This window comes from Mixophyes fleayi, chromosome 6 (assembly GCF_038048845.1).
Source record: "Mixophyes fleayi isolate aMixFle1 chromosome 6, aMixFle1.hap1, whole genome shotgun sequence".
Lineage (NCBI taxonomy): Eukaryota > Metazoa > Chordata > Amphibia > Anura > Limnodynastidae > Mixophyes > Mixophyes fleayi.
This window is the reverse complement of record NC_134407.1, coordinates 8,696,367-8,715,466: the sequence shown is the minus strand read 5'-3', so window position 1 is coordinate 8,715,466 and position 19,100 is coordinate 8,696,367.

The following is a 19,100-nucleotide window of genomic DNA, read 5'->3' as shown; positions in this document are numbered from 1 at the left end:
TAATTGCAACATCATTGAAAATTAGATAATGATGAAGAAACCATTAACCCAACATAGTTTCCTCAGGTAGTCCCAGATAATAATCTGTTCAACTATTTGCTAAGATGTGTTAATAACTAACTCATCCGTGAGACCTGTGACGTCATATGTACATAACAAGTTAACCCGTGCATGATACTCATGCATTCTAGTCAAATCAAGCTACTTAAGGTGTTAAAAATGGCCTCAACCACCAACCACTCCCCACTGTCACCCCCGGCAACCACCAACCACTCCCAACTGCCACTTCTCCTTTAAGAAATATATATATATTTTTTTAAAATCTTTATAAACACTTTTAACAATTAACAAATTAAATTAACAAATTAAAAACATCTTGGTATACCAAATTTCAGCCGTTTCTGAATTATTTTTTCCACACACACTAAGAATTTAGTAGGTCAGTGTATAACTCCACCCAGCAGGTGGCGCTGCAGCTTGGTTTTATTTTTTCCACATACACACACACACACACACAGACAGACAGACAGACTAACCCACGCCACTAGACATTTATATATTAGATATGATATCACATTTTGATGTATCACTGCACTGGGGCGTACTGTAAATGTGAATTCAAAGCCCTGGTGCTCAGTGACAGCTTCAATATGTTTGTGAATGTACTGTATCCAGAGAGTACAAAGGTGCAAGTTCTCAGTGCAAAAAAAACCATCTTTTCCACAGGTAGAAAATCAGTTGTTTGGGCAATGGTTAAAATTGTTAGAATTTTATATTCTCAAACAGACTTGATTTGTACCAATACATGTCCTAGTCAAATAGGGGATATGAACTAATGTTGCCCAATTTTGTTTTATTTTCTAGTTTGGCCATGATGGGAAGTATACAATATGGGTAGGTAACATTGTAGCATACATTAGGGCTTAGGCTAACGTTAATTTTAGAGACGGTTTGGGAGGTTCAAATTTAGGAATTGGTCTGATGTAAAAGCTATGTCATTTTGGGATTAATATTGTGTTAAGTATTTTTGTTTTTGTTTAGTCATAATTCTATTTTTCCCCAAGATATCTTAAGTAACTAAGTACCTTGGTAATACAATTCGCTTGAAATAACTGTTTGCATTGAAACAGGGACCATTAGTCTCCATAAAATACTAGTGAGCTCAGAAAAAATATTTTCAGAACTCACTTCTGTCCCGGTGTTGTCCTTTATTGAAACAGATCTTAACATAGGTTTCAATCGCACTTTCAAGCATTTTAATGGACTGGATAATACAAACCATAACCTAATCATTTTAAAATCAACTATTCCCTTGTGTTGATTCCACTCATCTGTACAACACATTATTGTTACCAAGAAGACTGCAAGCCACGCCCTTAAGCTTCTACGCTGCCTCCTCCCAATTCCACACTGAATCAAAATAGAAAAACTCCAGAAAAACTTTGAAGTTGTTAATGTCAATCAAATAGATGGCACAGAAGAGCAAGATGGATATTTCAAGTAGATGACTTAATCCTTTAATATGTTGTCTTTGATATGTTTAATGTCAATTAGCATTTATCAGTAATAGTAATGACTATTAGCTCTTTAACTCAATCTACTGTATGATCCAAAGTTGCTGCAGCCCATCTGCCCTGATAGTTAAACAACAAAGTGTACGCATATAAAGTAGAGATGTGAAAAATTGTGGCAAAATTTGACCTGAATCGACTTTTGTAGTGGAACGAGATATTTCGTAGAGGCATGAAGTTCTAGCAGCACAATCTTCAAAATCCGCCTTCATTTCGTCATTCCGCTCTATGCCGTTCTGCCCCGTATTTGTAAATTTACATTTTGCTGAATTTTTAACCTTTGAGTAGAGCTCGAACAACAATGGTCAATTTAGTCTGTTGTGTGGTGCAGTTGAGGTAGGACAGGAAAGACTCAGTGCCAAACTCTGCCACAGGAAAAGGCCACAAATGTTGGCCAAAGTTAACAAACATTTGGAAGAATAGTTTTGAGTTGTATTTTGCTCATCTATAATATCAATTTTGTATAAACAGGATAACATAAAACTAAAGCTAAGCATCTGAGCATCTGGTAAAACGACAAAGCCACCTCGATTTCATAGCAGAGAGATACTTCAAAGACAGATATGAACCCAAAGCCATCAGTAATTGCTGTCTTACAATAGAACTCTCCAGGGCCCAGGGACTTAATTATTTTAATCACATCATCTATCTTATTATGGAAAAGTGAATAATCCTTTCAAGCAATAAGTATGTTGATTATAGTCACTCTTGTTATGTTTTTCCATCTTTTAGATGCAGAAAGGTCAGATTATACCATGTATCATTATCACAGCTGTATTGTGGAGACATTAACTAAGCACAGGACTATTTGGATGGTAGGAACATGTCTCCAAAAGATTTTAATGCATCTAATTTTTCATTTTCTGACACCTTTTTTAGATAGTAAGAAGAGTGGATAAAGAGTGCGCAAAGCCGCTATTTGATATTAACATATTTGTTGAAGGCTGGGTATTCTTGAGCTGAATAATGTACATGAAGCAACTGGAGCCTTACACTAAATATGGTCATCATGTTCTCTTTTATATCTCTGCAGAAAGTGTCCTGTTAGGAGGGAGATGATGCATCTCCAACAGAGTACACACAGAGTGACTGACAGTTTTGTAGACTTGCCGTGCAGTGTGTGAATTGGTTGAGACATACAAAGGGGTGGGGCAGGTGATGTCACAGCATATGATGCAAAATCAGCATTTTAACCAGCATGTGATCCCTTCAGGACACTCCTCTTAAGATACGGGATGAATTTCTGAGGTCTATAATGGAGCGAGGACATCATCATTTGTGGATCTAACTCCAGTGCAGCCCAGGGAGCTGCTTTGTGACACAAGAGTGACGAGGGCCTGGTGATGCTATGTCCATCTGCTCGGTAGGACTTAATAGATGTGGAACTATATACTAGCTCTGGACATCTCAAAGTTACTTGTATATATGCCGTATCTCTTGATCCAGCTACAGGGTTAGTCTGAGTCCTGATCAGTAGTGATGACAGCTGCTTATGCAGCTATAACATGTGTCTGCAATCAGGGGCAACTGTAAAGATGTATTTTATGCTCAGTAGACATTAAGAACATCCTAATAAATATGTTTCATGGAAGAAAAAAAAACAACACTTTTTTTTAACTGGTTTATCGTTCATGCCTATATTATTACCAGGCGACATTAATGTGTTCATGGATAAGAAGAAAAAAACATTTTTTTAAAAATAACTGTTTATCAGTAATGCCTATATTATTACCAGGCGACTTTAATGCAATATTTTTTTTTGGAAAATTTATGATCCACATAGGTATTGGTTGTACCCAGCTGGTGTGGTGTACGGTTTAACGGTGTGGAAAATTACGACACCGAGGACACCTGCAAGGAAAATCCGAATGTGTAAAAATCCGATTTGAATATAACCAGACTTACCTCCGAAGCGACACTCTACATCTCCGATGGCAGCCGCTTGCTCCCCGCAAGTTATTCCGACTACACAGATGTCCGGAACAAGACTTTAACGTCATTGCGACCTGAATAAATCTTAATTTAAAGCAGTAATGGCGGGTTAAGTGTTTCAACGCTTCACCTGAGGGGTCCCGCCATTGCCGCTTTAAATTAACATTTATTCAGGTCGCGATGACGTTAAAGTCTTGTTCCGGACATCTGTGTAGTCGGAATAACTATTGAACTATGTTGCACTTCTGCACTGATATCAGTTTTGTTTTACAATGCGATGGGGCTGTGTCATTGGTAGATAGTAGTAGTACCAGTAGTAGCAGCAATAGTACTAGTCATACAAATATTTAAACTCTTACTGAAAGCCCAATAAATAATATCAATTAGAGTCTATAGGCTTATTGGTAGTTGAACGGTTGATATGATATCGCCTTCATTTGCAATAAACTTAATTTATTATCAAAACAGAGTAGAGTAAGTTGAACACAGGGTTTTTTTTTTATTCAGCCATTTAATGATGTACATTTTGGCCAGGAAAAGTGACGAATGAAACAAAATTACTTGGGCTATTTATTTGGGACATTGCCAAGTGGAGGCAATATGAAATCAACAGCATGCGGGGAATAAAGCCGACCAACTGGTTATTCTCCATAACTTCACTTTAGCTTTGACATTGCTATTTTCATAGACTGATTTCAGGTTATCGATCCATAAAAAAACCCTCAACCTCATCACATGATATATTAATAACTTATCTAAGGCCTGAAACCTCCATTCTAAATCAGAGAGTCTGTGTGAGAGACTGTAGAGATCTCCCATTATCCTAGGCTAGGTACATACTACAGGTTTTTCATCCGATTATCAGGCAACTATTAAACGACGGTTAGGCCCAATATCACATTAGTGTGTACGCCCCAACGATCAACGATTATCATTCCAAAGCACATTGCATGGTTTGATTTGATTTTATAACTGGATTAAAAATCTCTATAAACGTTAGATCGATGCCGTTAAATTCTGCAGTGTGTATGCACTCACGCCCTGCAGTGTAGAACGATCTCCATAAAGTTTAGCGTGATGATATTTTCAACCGATGGTTATGACAGATGAAAAGCACAGATCTGAAGGTAAATCTTGTAAACCATGTATAGTGTGTACACAGGAATTGGCTGCTGATCGGGACTTTCAGTCGTTAGTAAAATCATTAACGATATCGCTTTGTCTGAGACTTTTTCTGTAGTGTGTACCCAGCCTTACTTTGTGGTGTTCTTATGTCTTCTATAGTGTACAATCACCATGTCTCTGCTACTGTGAAACATAATTTACTTTTGCTGTGAAAGGGCACGTTGCAAAAAGATCTTATATGGGAAAAACCTCTTTAGAACAATCGACATTTAAAAAATGAATGTGCAAAACGTCCAAGAAAAATCTCTTTATAACATTCACTTACATATTAACATGAGAAAATGCAGCATCAATAAGGATTGGGTACATTTACTTGTACTTTTGTATTCATTTAATTTATTTTTTAACAGTCATATATAAAATTTGTACTAATGAGCACGATATAATCATATCTGTTTAAGTTGAATTCCTATAGTACGTCAGAAACTGGTCCTGAATGTTTACTATTGTATTTTCTGTGTAGTTGTTATGTGTGTGTAATGGAGGGGGGGTCCTTTATATGTGCCTGTGTCCTAAATCTCTTAGTCTGGGACAGAATTGAATATGGCAACCTGCTCAATGTCAGCCAAACATTTTAAAGATGTGTCAGACACTCTCAACAGATGTCAAGCGCAATTATACTGAATTTGAAACTTTTCGACACACGTCAAACAGGCACACGTCTTTTCAAACAGTGACGAATATGCTTTAACCATGGTTAAATCTATCAATCATGCAAAAACTTGTGAATTTCCTCCAAGTTTTCCCATCAACAGAATAGTTTGAGAGCTTTTTTTTTTTCAAAAGATTTTGAGGTGTCTATGCCTACTGCCTTTATATTCCAAAAATATTACAAGAGTTTCTGCAACTGTTAAGTATACATTTATAGCTATTTGTTAAATGTTATGTTAAGACATTTTTAATTGGCAGTAATTCAGACATGAAATGATGGTGAATATATGAAAACAGCACGCAGACCTAGTTACTAATTACTGACTTTTCCTAAACTTCACATATTCATTCTTTAGAGAACATCATCAATGTGCTTATGAATGCCAGTATGTAGAGAGCAGGGAAGGGTGTATTGTATACAGAGTCGCCACTGAGGGATTAGTCTGAATGAAAAACCTCACGATGCCCATAAGCAACTTAATTAGCTAAATAGTCCTCTTTCCTCTCCGATTTCTTTTCATCATTTACGATTTGTGTTGGGGATAATGCTAATTATTTGATTAAATGTGTAAAGTGTGGTTTTAATGTTTATTATAAATTCTTTATGAATTTGTTTCATTATCACCGGGGGCTGAATCGGCAGGTGTCCTTCCTGCGCTGTGTACACAAATGCTGCATTTCATTTAATAGAGACGCTCTGCCTCGTTACATTACATTGTTACATAAACTAAGAGGATCATCGCATTGTTTAACTCTTAGCTTCCAGCTGGAGGAAATTAGATGCCAGTTTTTCGGCAAAAAAGGATATTTAAGCTAGCCGATAACACCCGATAGCGCCAAAGAAATGTGAAAACAGCAGATATAACACTTTAATTTCAATATTAAAAGGTAACATATCTGAGAATATTGTATCAGGGTAAAATAATACATTGTAGGCCTCGTTTAACATCAAAAGCAATGTGAATGCAGCTTGCATTGGAAAAATTGCACGTCATATACACGCACGTAAAACCATCTTCAACTACAAGCGAATCTCAAGAAACGTTTCCATTTGAATCTGAGTACGCTCTGGCTAAACGTTACTTGTTGTATGCAGACAGACACTTCTCTTTATACCTTTTACAGTTTTTAATTATTTTTTTTTAAAATTATTCATGTGATTTTTTTGTAGTGTAGTTTCATTGTCTTTCTCGTAGTATCAGTTTAGTTTGTAATAATGTGTGTGAGTATTCCTGCATAATGTCTTGTGATTACTTTATTGTACACAGGGGAGTTAGGAGAAAATACAGCTAACAGGTGCTATTTTGCACCTGGGAAAAAGCATGCTGTGGGGGAATGTGCAGACAAATTTATTTTTGGGAGGAGGGGGGGGGGGGTTCCTAACGCAACTCTTAAAAAAAAAGCTGCGTTGATTTGTGAGTTGCAAAAAATAACATTGTATATTATTGCATCACATCAATGTTTGTCCAGGTGAATATTTGCATAGTTGGATGTTCTATCTCTAAATGTGGCCATTATATTTATATAATATTGTATATCACTTGTTTTATTAATTAGCATACTAATGGTTTTATTAGTGTTATATATTGCCTTTTTTTTATTTTTTATTTTTAAATTTCATGTTCTCTTTAGTCTTTAACAACGCTTATCTGTAACACTGCATATCTGTGTGTATCTAGCAAAATGAACACATGAGGTTTTTGTTCATATATTGATCAAAACATTTAAGCCTGCATCCCAGCATCCAGGGCACCTCATTGTATGCAGGTCTTACAATGTCCTATATGCTTTAAACACCATTCATATTTAGTTAAAATCAGATACACTCAACCCCCAGGTATAGGGACTTATACCTAGCAAGGGCTGGCAGGTGATCGACACCCAAAAGGCCTTATATAGGCCTGATAGCTGCTAAGACAACACAAGTCAATAGTTTGAAACAAAAACAGAAAATAAATAAGCCTGGGCACGGTTAATCCCATACATGGTACCAGCTGGTTGACATTATAAATGCCCCATATGTATACAAGTGGCAGTGTAGGACCTGCATGCAATGATCTACTCTTGGTGCTGGGATGCAGGCTTAAATGTTTTGAAATAAATATGAACCAAGCGCCGACAACAACTGTCTTTTTGTTTTATATACATATATGTAATTTATATTGCCAAGCAGCTGGTACCATGTATAATATGGGACCAACCCAGCATTGCTTGATGTCTTCTCACTTTGGTCTTTATCCTGTTAAAATATGGGAGGAGGGGATGCTAGATGGATAGAGTGGTATCATCGTGTTGGGGTACCCACTTATTAGTTTAGGAGACATTTATTCATAATGCTTCACAGCAGACCCGATCCTAATTCCTGTCTACATATATCAATAAACTAGAAAAAATCACACACTCATGTCCTCCCTGTTACTTCCATTTACACTCTGCTCCATTGTACAGAACACACTGTAGGTAAAACAGAATAGATGTTTTTCCTGCCGTAACCACATCCCAGATGTAAGAAAACAAGTGAACGTCTTTGCCTTCAAGGGGCTGGTTGACCCCATAGTGGGCTACCTTCAAAATGTTCCTAAAAGGCTGCTAACCTGAGTCTCACCCCCTGGGCTTAAAATTGCCAGACAGCCCTTGTTTGTCTCAAAGCTATGCCACATCATCATAGAAAAGAACAAGTTATGCTATTAGGAAGTGGAGGTGTCCCATTAGCGCCAACGCCATGTCCGGTAGTACGTTCTGTACGTGGCAAAGCATTGTGGGTGGTGTACCGTATTTTCATTTCAGCCTCTTGTATTTCAGTAATTATATATGTGAATTGTTATACATTGGTGTATTTTAAAAAGCGCAAGAACTCAATAGCTGTATATAGGATAATAGGACAAAAAATAGTTGACACATTCAGAAAGGTCACAGAGCACTCAATGTTAGGATGGGTTTAGTTAAAGATTTAAATATTTCCCAGCAGGCAGGTTTATACATCTTACATATCCTGCTTTTGCAGACAATCACTGTGCAATTAGATTTTTGGCTCTTGAAACATAACTATTTTCATCTGTAACCCCAGCATGGCCATCTTAACAACATTATTGGCCCCCGGGCAAAGCAGTGCACTGGGACCCCTATATATAGATATATAGATGGATACAGATACATATATAGATATAAATATATAGAGATAGAGATAGATAGATGTACTTGCACAGCGACCCTTGAAGTTTTTTTTGCAGGTTTTTTTCTTTTGCAGGATTATTTATTCTCATTAAGAGCCGTGCCTATGGGGTTCCCTTGCCCGTGGGGCCCCCGGACAGCTGTCCATCGTGCCCAATGGAAAAGATGGCCCTGAATCCCAGTTCTCAGGGATGGAGGTGGATGCAGAGGGCACAATTTAGCTCGCTCTGATGAGATCGCGCCGCTGCTGGCTGAATGTGGGCTAGGTACACTCGCACATTATATTGCGCTCATATGCGAACATGAGATTTTATATTGAAGGACAAGATATTTAAATGAGCTGAAGTTGGAGATTGTGTATTTAGAGGTGGGGATGGGGAGTTCTCCTGCACTATAGGTAAAACTCGAATGACCAGAATGTGGTTGAATTGAATTAAAGGGCACTGATCTAGGTCAGCTATTCTGCAGAAGGCTGGGCGAAGCCTTTGACGGACGCACTATGTGGCACTAGGTGGACATACATATTCATGAACTTTTCAATATGATTTTTCATAATCGATGTTATTATAGATTTAGTGGTCTTTTTATTTAGGATCAGTCTTATTCATTGTGAATGGATGAGCTTTTATTCTCATTCCAAAGCAAACGGCTAAGTTTAAAACACACACTAACACCCATTTTAAAGCTTTCCAGTATGAACTATCTACCTTTACATAAATATATTTACAGTATATTAAAATTTGTACCTTGAAAATCCGCTCTGTTCATTAAATCATTTCATTCCACTGGTTAACCGTTCCCCTACAAAGTTCACCGCACCCTGTCTCATCCTCCATCGCGCCCTCTCTTGTTTCTACCCCCTCTTTCTGATTTCAAGATCCCCTTATACGGACTCACCTCCACATGTCTTCCCCTTTCCATTTAGATTGTAAGTTCACGTGAGCAGGGCCCTCTTCACTCCTGTTCTCACTTCTGCTCACCAGCTACACCCCGCACCTCCTCCCTGGGCTCTCTGCCTCTTCAGTCCAACTTTGTCTACACACCTCTATCAGTGGCTCTGATCTTGTCGCTTGCGCCAACGCTCATGGGCATTGATTTCAGCTTGTACTGAATATACCCCTTGGACCCCATTGCCCATCAAGGCTATTTATAGCTGTGTTAAGCGTTGCAATGTTAAATGTTGACTGTATTGTCCTGTAATAAAGTACTGTTTTGGTGTTTGCCCTATGTACGGTGCTGTGGACCACTTTTGGCATCCAATAAATAAAGGATAATAATAATAATAATAACAATAATAATAATAACAATAATAAATACAGAAAGACTTTTTTGTGGCAGTGAAGTGTAACAAACAATTTGAAGCACCACCTTAGTGGTGCTTCAAAGTGGTGCTATCCTTCCCAGCTTGTAGATGAACTTTCTTATAAGACATTTGTTTAGGGAGTTAAAGGTAGAGATGGAGATGGGGATGGAGCTTAATGGACTTCCAGATCATCATCATCAACATTCATCAACATTTATTTATATAGTGCCAGCAAATTCCGTAGTGCTTTACAATTGGGAACAAACATTGATAAGACAATACTGGGTAATACATACAGACAGAGAGGTAAGAGAACCCTGCTTGCAAGCTTACAATCTATAGGACAATGGGAATTAGAAACACAAGGGCACGTGCTACATCATATTGCACAATGGACCAGCTAGAACGCAAAGGTAAAAGTATTGAGTGGGCTGTGTGTGTCGCAATGTTGGTCAGAGGGTTGTTGTCTTGCGTTAGCTGTGTAGAGGATGGTAATAGGGTAATCTAGGGAAATTAAGATGGTGGTTGAGGAATATCATAACCTTGTCTGAAGAGGTGAGTTTTAAGTAAACGCTTGAAGGTTAGTAAGGAAAATCAATCTAGCCGCTGCGTGCAAAATTGATTGTAGGGGTTCAAGTCTGACTTTGGGAAGACCAGTAAGGAGGGAATTGCAATAGTCGATGCGGGAGATGATGAGTGCATGAATTAATGTTTTTGCCGTGTCTTGTGTCAGATATGTGCGTATTCTAGAAATGTTCTTTAGGCGTATGTAACATGATTTAGATATAGAGTTGATGTGGGGAATAAACGACAGTTGTGAATCGAGGATTACACTTAGGCAACGAGCTTGCGGGGTGGGATTTATGGTCATGTTATCAACAGAAATAGAAATGTCAGGCAGGAAGCTTCTGTTTTTGGGTGGGAATATTATTAATTCAGTTTTTGAAAGATGGAGTTTGAGTTGGCGAGAGGACATCCAAGATGAAATGGCAGAAAGACAGTCAGTAACACGAAACACAGATGGTAAGAGATCAGGAGAGGATAGATAAATGTGTGTATCATCCGCATAGAGATGATACTGAAATCCAAAGGAGCTTATTAGTTTTCAGAGAGAAGTAGTGTAGATAGAGAATAGCAGAGGACCTAGGACTGAGCCTTGTGGTCTCCAACTGATAAAGGAAGCGGAGCAGAGGTGGCCCCAGAGAAATTAACACTGAAAGAGAGATTAGATAGGTAGGATGAGAACCAGGACAGCACAGTGCCTTCAAGACCTAGGGATTGTAGCATTTGTATGAGGAGAGAGTGGTCAACAGTGTCAAATGCAGCACAGAGATCCAGGAGAATTAGAAGAGAGTATTGGTTATTATTTTTTGCTGTGATCAAATCATTGACAACTTTGGTCAGTGCAGTCTCTGTGGAGTGTTGAGAGCGAAAGCCTTCCAGAGACTATTTGTTGTGGCTGCCTTCTGTGTGTAACCGATGTCTCCAACAGAAAAGTGTTTACTCAAATTCAGGAAATAAAAACCGGGCAAAATTTTCACTTTTACCCTCTGGCACAACACAAATGAACAAAGAAACAAAGTCAGTATACTTGTAACATGCTTCTGTCAGCAAAAATCTGTTTAAGTCCTTTGAGCAATTGTTACATTTGTATCCAGCTCGATCAGCACTCCAATTGTTTTTTCATGTACAAACATTTTTCTACACTTTAATGACAATGACATTTAGAAATACATTTAAACATTCCAATAAAACTATTGTACGTAATAAAATCAAAGATGCATAGCAGATGTCTTCTCTCTTGCTTTCAGTGGGCTTCACACGCACCAACTAGCAGTAAAGGAATTAATGATAAATCCCTGGGAGCTGCCATGTTAGATCCCAGAATTAATTCTAATGAACCGGTGCCTCCAAATGCCAACATAGCGAGAGGAGCTCTACTCACAGCAGCATCGACCTAGAATGTTGGAAAGAAGCTGGGTTGTGTTGCTTGTTCTGTATGGTCCTCGCTAAATGTTGTCTGTCCTTGGGTACTGTATCCTTGGTGCGAAAAACAAATTTCAGAAACAATAAAACTCAATATTGGACATATATATATATATATATATATATATATACCTCTCCCTCTCTCCCCTGCGTCTCTCTGTCTGTCCACCCCTCCCATTAGATTGTACGCTCCTCTGAGCAGGGTTATCTCTCCTCCTGTTTCCATCACTTCTAACTCTGCTCTCCAGCTACTTAGCCCTCCTCCTCGAGGGTCCTCCACCCCACGTCCCCTCTCACTCCCTCCTCCCCCCTGGGGGTCTCCCTGTCTTCCGCGCCCTCCTTCTTGGACCCCGTTGTTTGCAGATCCTCCCTCCCCCTTCCCCGCCCTCTCTAGCTGTGCATTGAGCTTATTGAGTTACTGTGCTTAATGTTTACTGTACTGTGCTGTCTCCCATTGTATTGTAATTTGTTTGTCCCTGTACGGCGCTACGGACACCTTGTGGTGCCTTATAAATAAAAATGAATAATAATAATAATAATAATAATAATCATGGGCTTGAGTCATCAATGAGAGCAAAGCATAAAAGAGGGGTAAATTTGCACCCAGGCAAAACCATGTTGCGTTGGAGGGGAGATAAACTTGAAATGTGTATACAGATTTATAAATGTCTTGTTATGCCCCTGTCCATCTCACACTGGGAGCACATTTTTAGACAAATATGTGCACTTCTTAATTGTGAACATTGATAAGCGCAAAATCAAGAAGAAAAGTGTAATAGGAAAAGCAAGATTTTTGTGTTTGCCGATTATAAATAAACCACAGAGTAGATGGGACATATTTTGCAGAGAAAACGTAAAAAAATAATAAAAATAAACATACAGTGACCTACTTTTGAATAAGGGTTCATTTTCTTTACAATTAACATATAGAACATTTATTTGTTTGCATTCTGCTGTTATGTAACTGCTTTCAAAGACCTCATTATGTGGTTCTAATGCCATCTGAATTGTCTCCAATCTATTAGCCTGGAAATGATCTGAGGATTTTACCACTATGCGAGAATATCCGTCATTAATTATTATGTGCACCAGGCTCTCTGTCCTCTTACTGCTCCACTTTCATTCAGTTCTGATTCTTTTATGTGTCTGCACAATTATCACTCTTAATAGTTTCATACCTGCTGATAGAGAAGGGAAAATCTTTATTTTTGTTTTTAAGATGAAAGTTAAAAGACGAAAATTCTAAATTACCAGATAATTTACTTTGTCTTATTAAATTGCCCTAGATAAGATATGTGACGGGCTATAGATCTGATATATGGATCTGGAGCTTTTCATTTAGATTATTGAAGTTCATTACCTGCCTGCAACCCCAGCTTTTAAAATCTCCTGGTCTATTGGTGATATAATCCCATATGTCATTGGTGCAGTGTAGATCACAGGGATGTACTGTAACCTCGCTGTACCCGGCACTTTGTTAGGGACATTATATTTTCCCCCAGCCTATTGTTGGTGCTGAATTGCTGACAACCACATAAGAGACATCTGTTCATATACATCAAAGTGTTATCGGTATTTTGTTGCATCAGCACAAAACAGGATTTACAGAGCGGGAGCAGCCATGAGGTCAGTGAAAGTGGTCAGTACATAGCTCTATATATATTGAGAGCACTGCGGATTGTCCGACACTACAGAATCTGTGGTGCCTTATAAATAATCGATGATGGTGATGTTGACGATGATGGTGATGTTGGTTATGATGATAATAATGATAATGATGATTGTGATGATAACTGTGATGACGACGATGATGAGTGTGATGACGATGATAATGATAACGATGATGGTGATGACAATGATTGTGATGATGATGGTGATAATGGTGATGATAATGATGATGACGATTGTGTTTACGATGATGATGACGATGGTGATAATGATAATGATGGTGATGATGATTGCTATGGTGATGATAACGACTGTGATGATTGTGATGATGATGATAACGACTGTGATGATTGTGATGATGATGATAATGATGGTGATGATTGTGATGACGATGATGATGGTCGTGATGGTGGTGATAATAATAATGATGATAATGATGATGATGATTGTGATGACGATGATTGTGATGACAATGATAATGACGATGATGGTGATGATGATGGTGATGATGGTGATGATGATGATGATGATGATGGTGATGGTGATGATGATGGTGATGATGATGATGCTAATGATGATGGTGATGATGATGATGAGGATGGTGATGATGATGATGATGGTGATGATGGTGATGATGATGATGATGGTGATGATGGTGATGATGATGATGGTGATGATGGTGATGATGATGATGATGATCATGGTGATGATGGTGATGATAATAATGATGATAATGACGACGATGATTGTGATGACGATGATGATAATGACGATGATGATGGTGATGATGATGGTAATGATGATGATGGTGGTAATGATGATGATGATGATGATTTATTCAGTGCACGATTACACCTAGTTTTATAGGTTAAGTATACAGAGAGGCACAATAACAGTAACCAAGTATTTAGATCAATCTGATGTGTGCAATCATTGTGATTTTGAACGTAGTAAATGTTTTGCACCCCTGGAAACATCAGGACAAAGTTGTCTATTACCACATTTCACCTGCCCTCATCATTGATTTTTATCATTTATGTTTTGACTGCTTATATATAGAACTTCTGAAAGTAAACAGACCTGTAGCAAATATTTTATTTATTTATTTATTATTTGTATCTGAGCTCATATGTAGTTATTATTTTTCTACCAGAAGCAAATCTAATGTTTGTGTGAATTTTGTGTATTACCCAGTGGAACATTACACCAGCAGCAGTGAAGATAACTTCACCCAAGTGCCCAGGTCAGCACATAATCACACACAAATTGTGTACAGCAGTGTAGTATTATTATTATTATTATTATTATTATTATTATTATTATTATTATTATTATTATATATTTATATAGGGCCACCATATTATACAACACTTTACAGAGCATATTTAAGCATTAATATCAGCCCCTAATGTTTTTGAGCTATAGAGGTTGTTGGAGACCCCGGAGGAAACCCCCACAAACACGAGGAGAACATACAAATAAATAGGACCCTGTTCGAAATCAAACCCACAACCTCATTGCTGTCAGGAAGCATTGCTAACCAGTGTGCCTATATATCACATAATCCACATATAGCTCCATATAAATAGGTCAGTGTTGGCTAACCTGTGACACCCCAGGTGTTGTGAAACTAAAAGTCCCAGCATGCTTTGCCAATATATAGTAGCTTATTGTTGGAAGGGTATGCTGGGACTCGTAGTTTCACAACACCTGGAGTGTCACAGGTTAGCCAACACTGAAATAAGTTCCTGGTGCAAAAACAGTTGTGTGGCACTTGCGGGTTCCTCCGAGCATTGCCACTGGATTGGAAATGAGATGTTATGGGCAATAGGGTGACAGCGATTATGGCAACAGTAGTCAGAAGTTGGTGAAGAGTAACATGATTTATTGCAGGACAAACACTAGTTGCAAAGCACCGTGGAGCTTTGAGGTTGCAAGAGGATCAACGATAAAACAAAACAGAATCCAAGGATAACAGGAAATAAACAAAACAGTCCAGGTATTGAAGAAAACACAATCTGGGTATTGCTAAATGTAAAAAAAACAGTCTCTGAACTATTACTGGTTACAGGTAACTTTAGGAACATATACCATTCACAATGCGGATGATACAAGACACAGGTAATTGCAGAGAAGTGATGTTGGGAGAATGCAGGAATGTTGGTTGCAGGTAGAGCCAAAGATGCACAAGAACAAATGCTGGAAGCAGATAGTCCGAAACACAGGATTAAGACAACAACAATTAATGACTGGCAATGTATAAGGTTTGAGGCGGGCATATTTAGCTGTAGGGCAGGTGCAGGTAGTGATTAGAGAAGGAGGTTAACTCCTGCAGGTATGTGCAAATAGTCCAAAAAGTCTGCAAGAGCAGCACCCCTGGTAAGACAGGGGTACTGCAGAGGGAATATATATAACAGAGTCCTAATATTAGAGACATTTTGGCTTTCAAAAAATGGAGTGTTCACTTTAGTTCTACTTTAAGACATAGGTATGATTGTTTTAAAATTATTGTGTATGCTGTTGCCACAAATTTATTTAGCTCTTTGCAGTCGGGATTTTAGAACGTCCTGCCCCATAAGGCACTTTCAAACACATCACATTACTGCTGCTTCAAATCCCCTTTGCTCAAAGGTCACGGTGCCCCTTTTTCTGGATGCAGAATTAAAAATGTAAATGGCACATAGAGATTATTAACAGTGACCTGCACAAAGTTGGATTTTTTTTAATTATTAGCCAGCTAACAAAACCTCCAATTGTCAGGTGACTGATGGGAAACTACCCCCAACTAAATTAGAACTTATTACGTAAAATGAGATTGCGATGAGTCATCCAATGTTTCTGTCTTGATTAGAAATAAATTAACTCAGAGCAGCAGTAAAAATGATTGGACATAATGTTTCCACTGTTGTGATTTGGATGAAAGGCAATTTTCTGATCATCTTAAAATGTCCTGGAAGAACAGAGTGAATTGGATTTTATTAAAGCAAGGTTTTAAGTTTCTCTTTTTCCTGTCTGCCTATGATAAAATATAGAGAGTATCTTAATGAGAGATTCTGCTGCCCTAGGCATCGTGGGTAAGTGTGCTTTAAATTAGTAATTGCATGCTTCATGTGCTCATACCCCTCTATTCACCCCCCCCCCTCCTCCACACACACAATTATGTGTTTATTAAACAGTCAAAAATATAAGTAGTTAATAAAATTGACATAGAATGTTGTCTAGATTGCTTGCTTGGCTACTCCGAAAATAAACGCATCATAAAGAGCATAAAAAAACAACAATATATATTAAACATGACTAATTGTTAATAGGTGATATTATGCAATCTCAGTGACCATGAAGGTTTAACATAAATAAGTAAATATAACTTAAACGGGAACTTTGAAAAAAACAAGAATTGTCAGTGCAGACATAATGCAATGAAAATAACAAACATAGGACCTGATTCATTAAGGAATGTAAATCAAACAAAATGAGTAACTTTGCACCTGGGCAAAACCATGTAGCATTGGAGGGGGAGACAAATTTAAAATATGATGGCAGATTTATAGTTTGGGTAAGGCATGTTCTAGATCAACTTTTAAATTTCAGCGTACAAATAAAGCTATCAAGTACTTGTGTGATACATGAAAAAACAGCCAGTATTTATCTTATGTGCAAAATAATAAACTAAATTGCACACCTTGCATTGTGACATGGTTTTGTCCAGGAAAAAACTTGCTAATTTTATTGTCTTACTTTCCTTAATGAATCAGGCCCATAGTACCTAAAAGTATACTAAGCTAACGTAAGCGCCAATCATTGGTATAATATTATTGTATATGCAGATATGTTGCTTGGAATAGGCTCCTGAGCAACCTAGGGATTTTTTTAATTTATTTTTCCATATAATTAAGTATAGTCTGTAAAATTTTGGGGTTGAGAAGAAATATTGGGTAATTTGATGTGAGTTTGTTCCTTTGTGGTGTTTCGGAGGTATCATGATCATGTGAATACAACAGTGGGATTGGGGTCTAGTAGGTCAGGTAGGTGAAAAAGGTGTACAGGAGAGAATGAGGGGAGGGTGGAGATAGATAGAATGTGGGGATGATAATAATAATGAATTTTGATGCTGTTGAGAAAGCTAAGGTAAAATACTACTTGTTGAACACTAGGGGGAGTATTCAATTGACTGCGAGAATTTGTTTTTGACCGCGTTAAGTCATTTTAACGCTGTTTTTTTTTATCATTTTCAAGCGGGTTAACTTTACTTGCGATTCAATTCCATTTTTAACGCTCCAGTCTTTTTTAACAAACAGTCCTCTCGCACTCCAGTAGAAGGTCTATTGAAAGTATAGGTTGTGCGAGAGGCAGTCGCGTTAAAAGCAATACAATTGTTTTTTAACGCGGCGGGTAAAACAGGTCAGTATGCTGTTTTATCTCGCACCTCTTTGGGGTGTGTTAAAAATAAAAAAAATATTTGAAATCATGTAATAATGAGAAAAAAAAGATAAAATATGTTCATCACTAATGCCCAACATGTAAAAGGGGATTTTCTTGTGAAAAAATAATGAAATAAAAAAACATTTTTCTTTATTTTTTTTAAAAAAATCAATAATTACATTTATTTATGTTTTTGGTACAAATATGTTTGTACTAATGTGTTTTGACATGGTATAGATGATTGTATAGTAAAAAATAGTTAAATAAAAAATATGCTAAAGAAAGTACTGTAATGTAGATATTATCAACTAGAATGGTTGGGTAATGCAATAAAATGTATGCAAATACTTTTCTTTGTGTTTTACATGACCGCGTTAAAACTCCCCTTCACTCCCCTAAAGACTCGCAAACACAATGATTAACGCGAGGGGACAACCTTCTCTCTTTTTCAATTAAATTGCACGAGTTTTCACACTGCGTAAACTAAAAACGGTCGGTATACCAGTTGAAAACCCGGGGGTGATTTTTTTTTTTTAACGTGGCGCGAAAAAATTAAATCTCACGGTCAACTGAGTTCCCCCTAAGTAGATTCGGACGCAAAAAGCACTTTTAAAACTTGCCTTTAAAGCCATTGCCGTTTTAAATGTCCCCTGCAAATGTCCCCTCGTCGACTTGCAAAATCCGCACTTTAATACATTTACCCCCAGATCTTATCTCAATGTCCTGCAGAGCTTAAAGATGGCACCACCAGGTGTACCAACATGTTGACAGCCTAAAGTTTGGCTTCCCTGTTACACGACCTTTGCTTCTATGCCCACAAATGCAGCCACAACACAGTATAGTTGGTGCCTCAAAAAAATGACCCCTTTGCAGGTGCACACATCCTAATTATGGGTAACATTATCGAAAAATAGTGCAAATAGACCAAAGTTTGATGTTTACTGATGGCGGCTCAGAGGAGCGTGTTTTGGGAAGTTATTTTGGTCTCCCTCCAGAGCATATGACTGCTTTATATTAATGTACTTCGGTTTCCCTGCTGTCTCAGCTATTTGGCTGCAGTGCAGAGCAGCTTGTATATGGACAGTATTTTCTGGGCAGCGGCCAGACATAGCTGCTGGTTATTAATCTGTGTTTGTTACCGGGGAAGCAAAATAACGGTATATGTGTATTTACACAAGACGTTTTACAGAAGCATTAAGGAGAGTACAAAT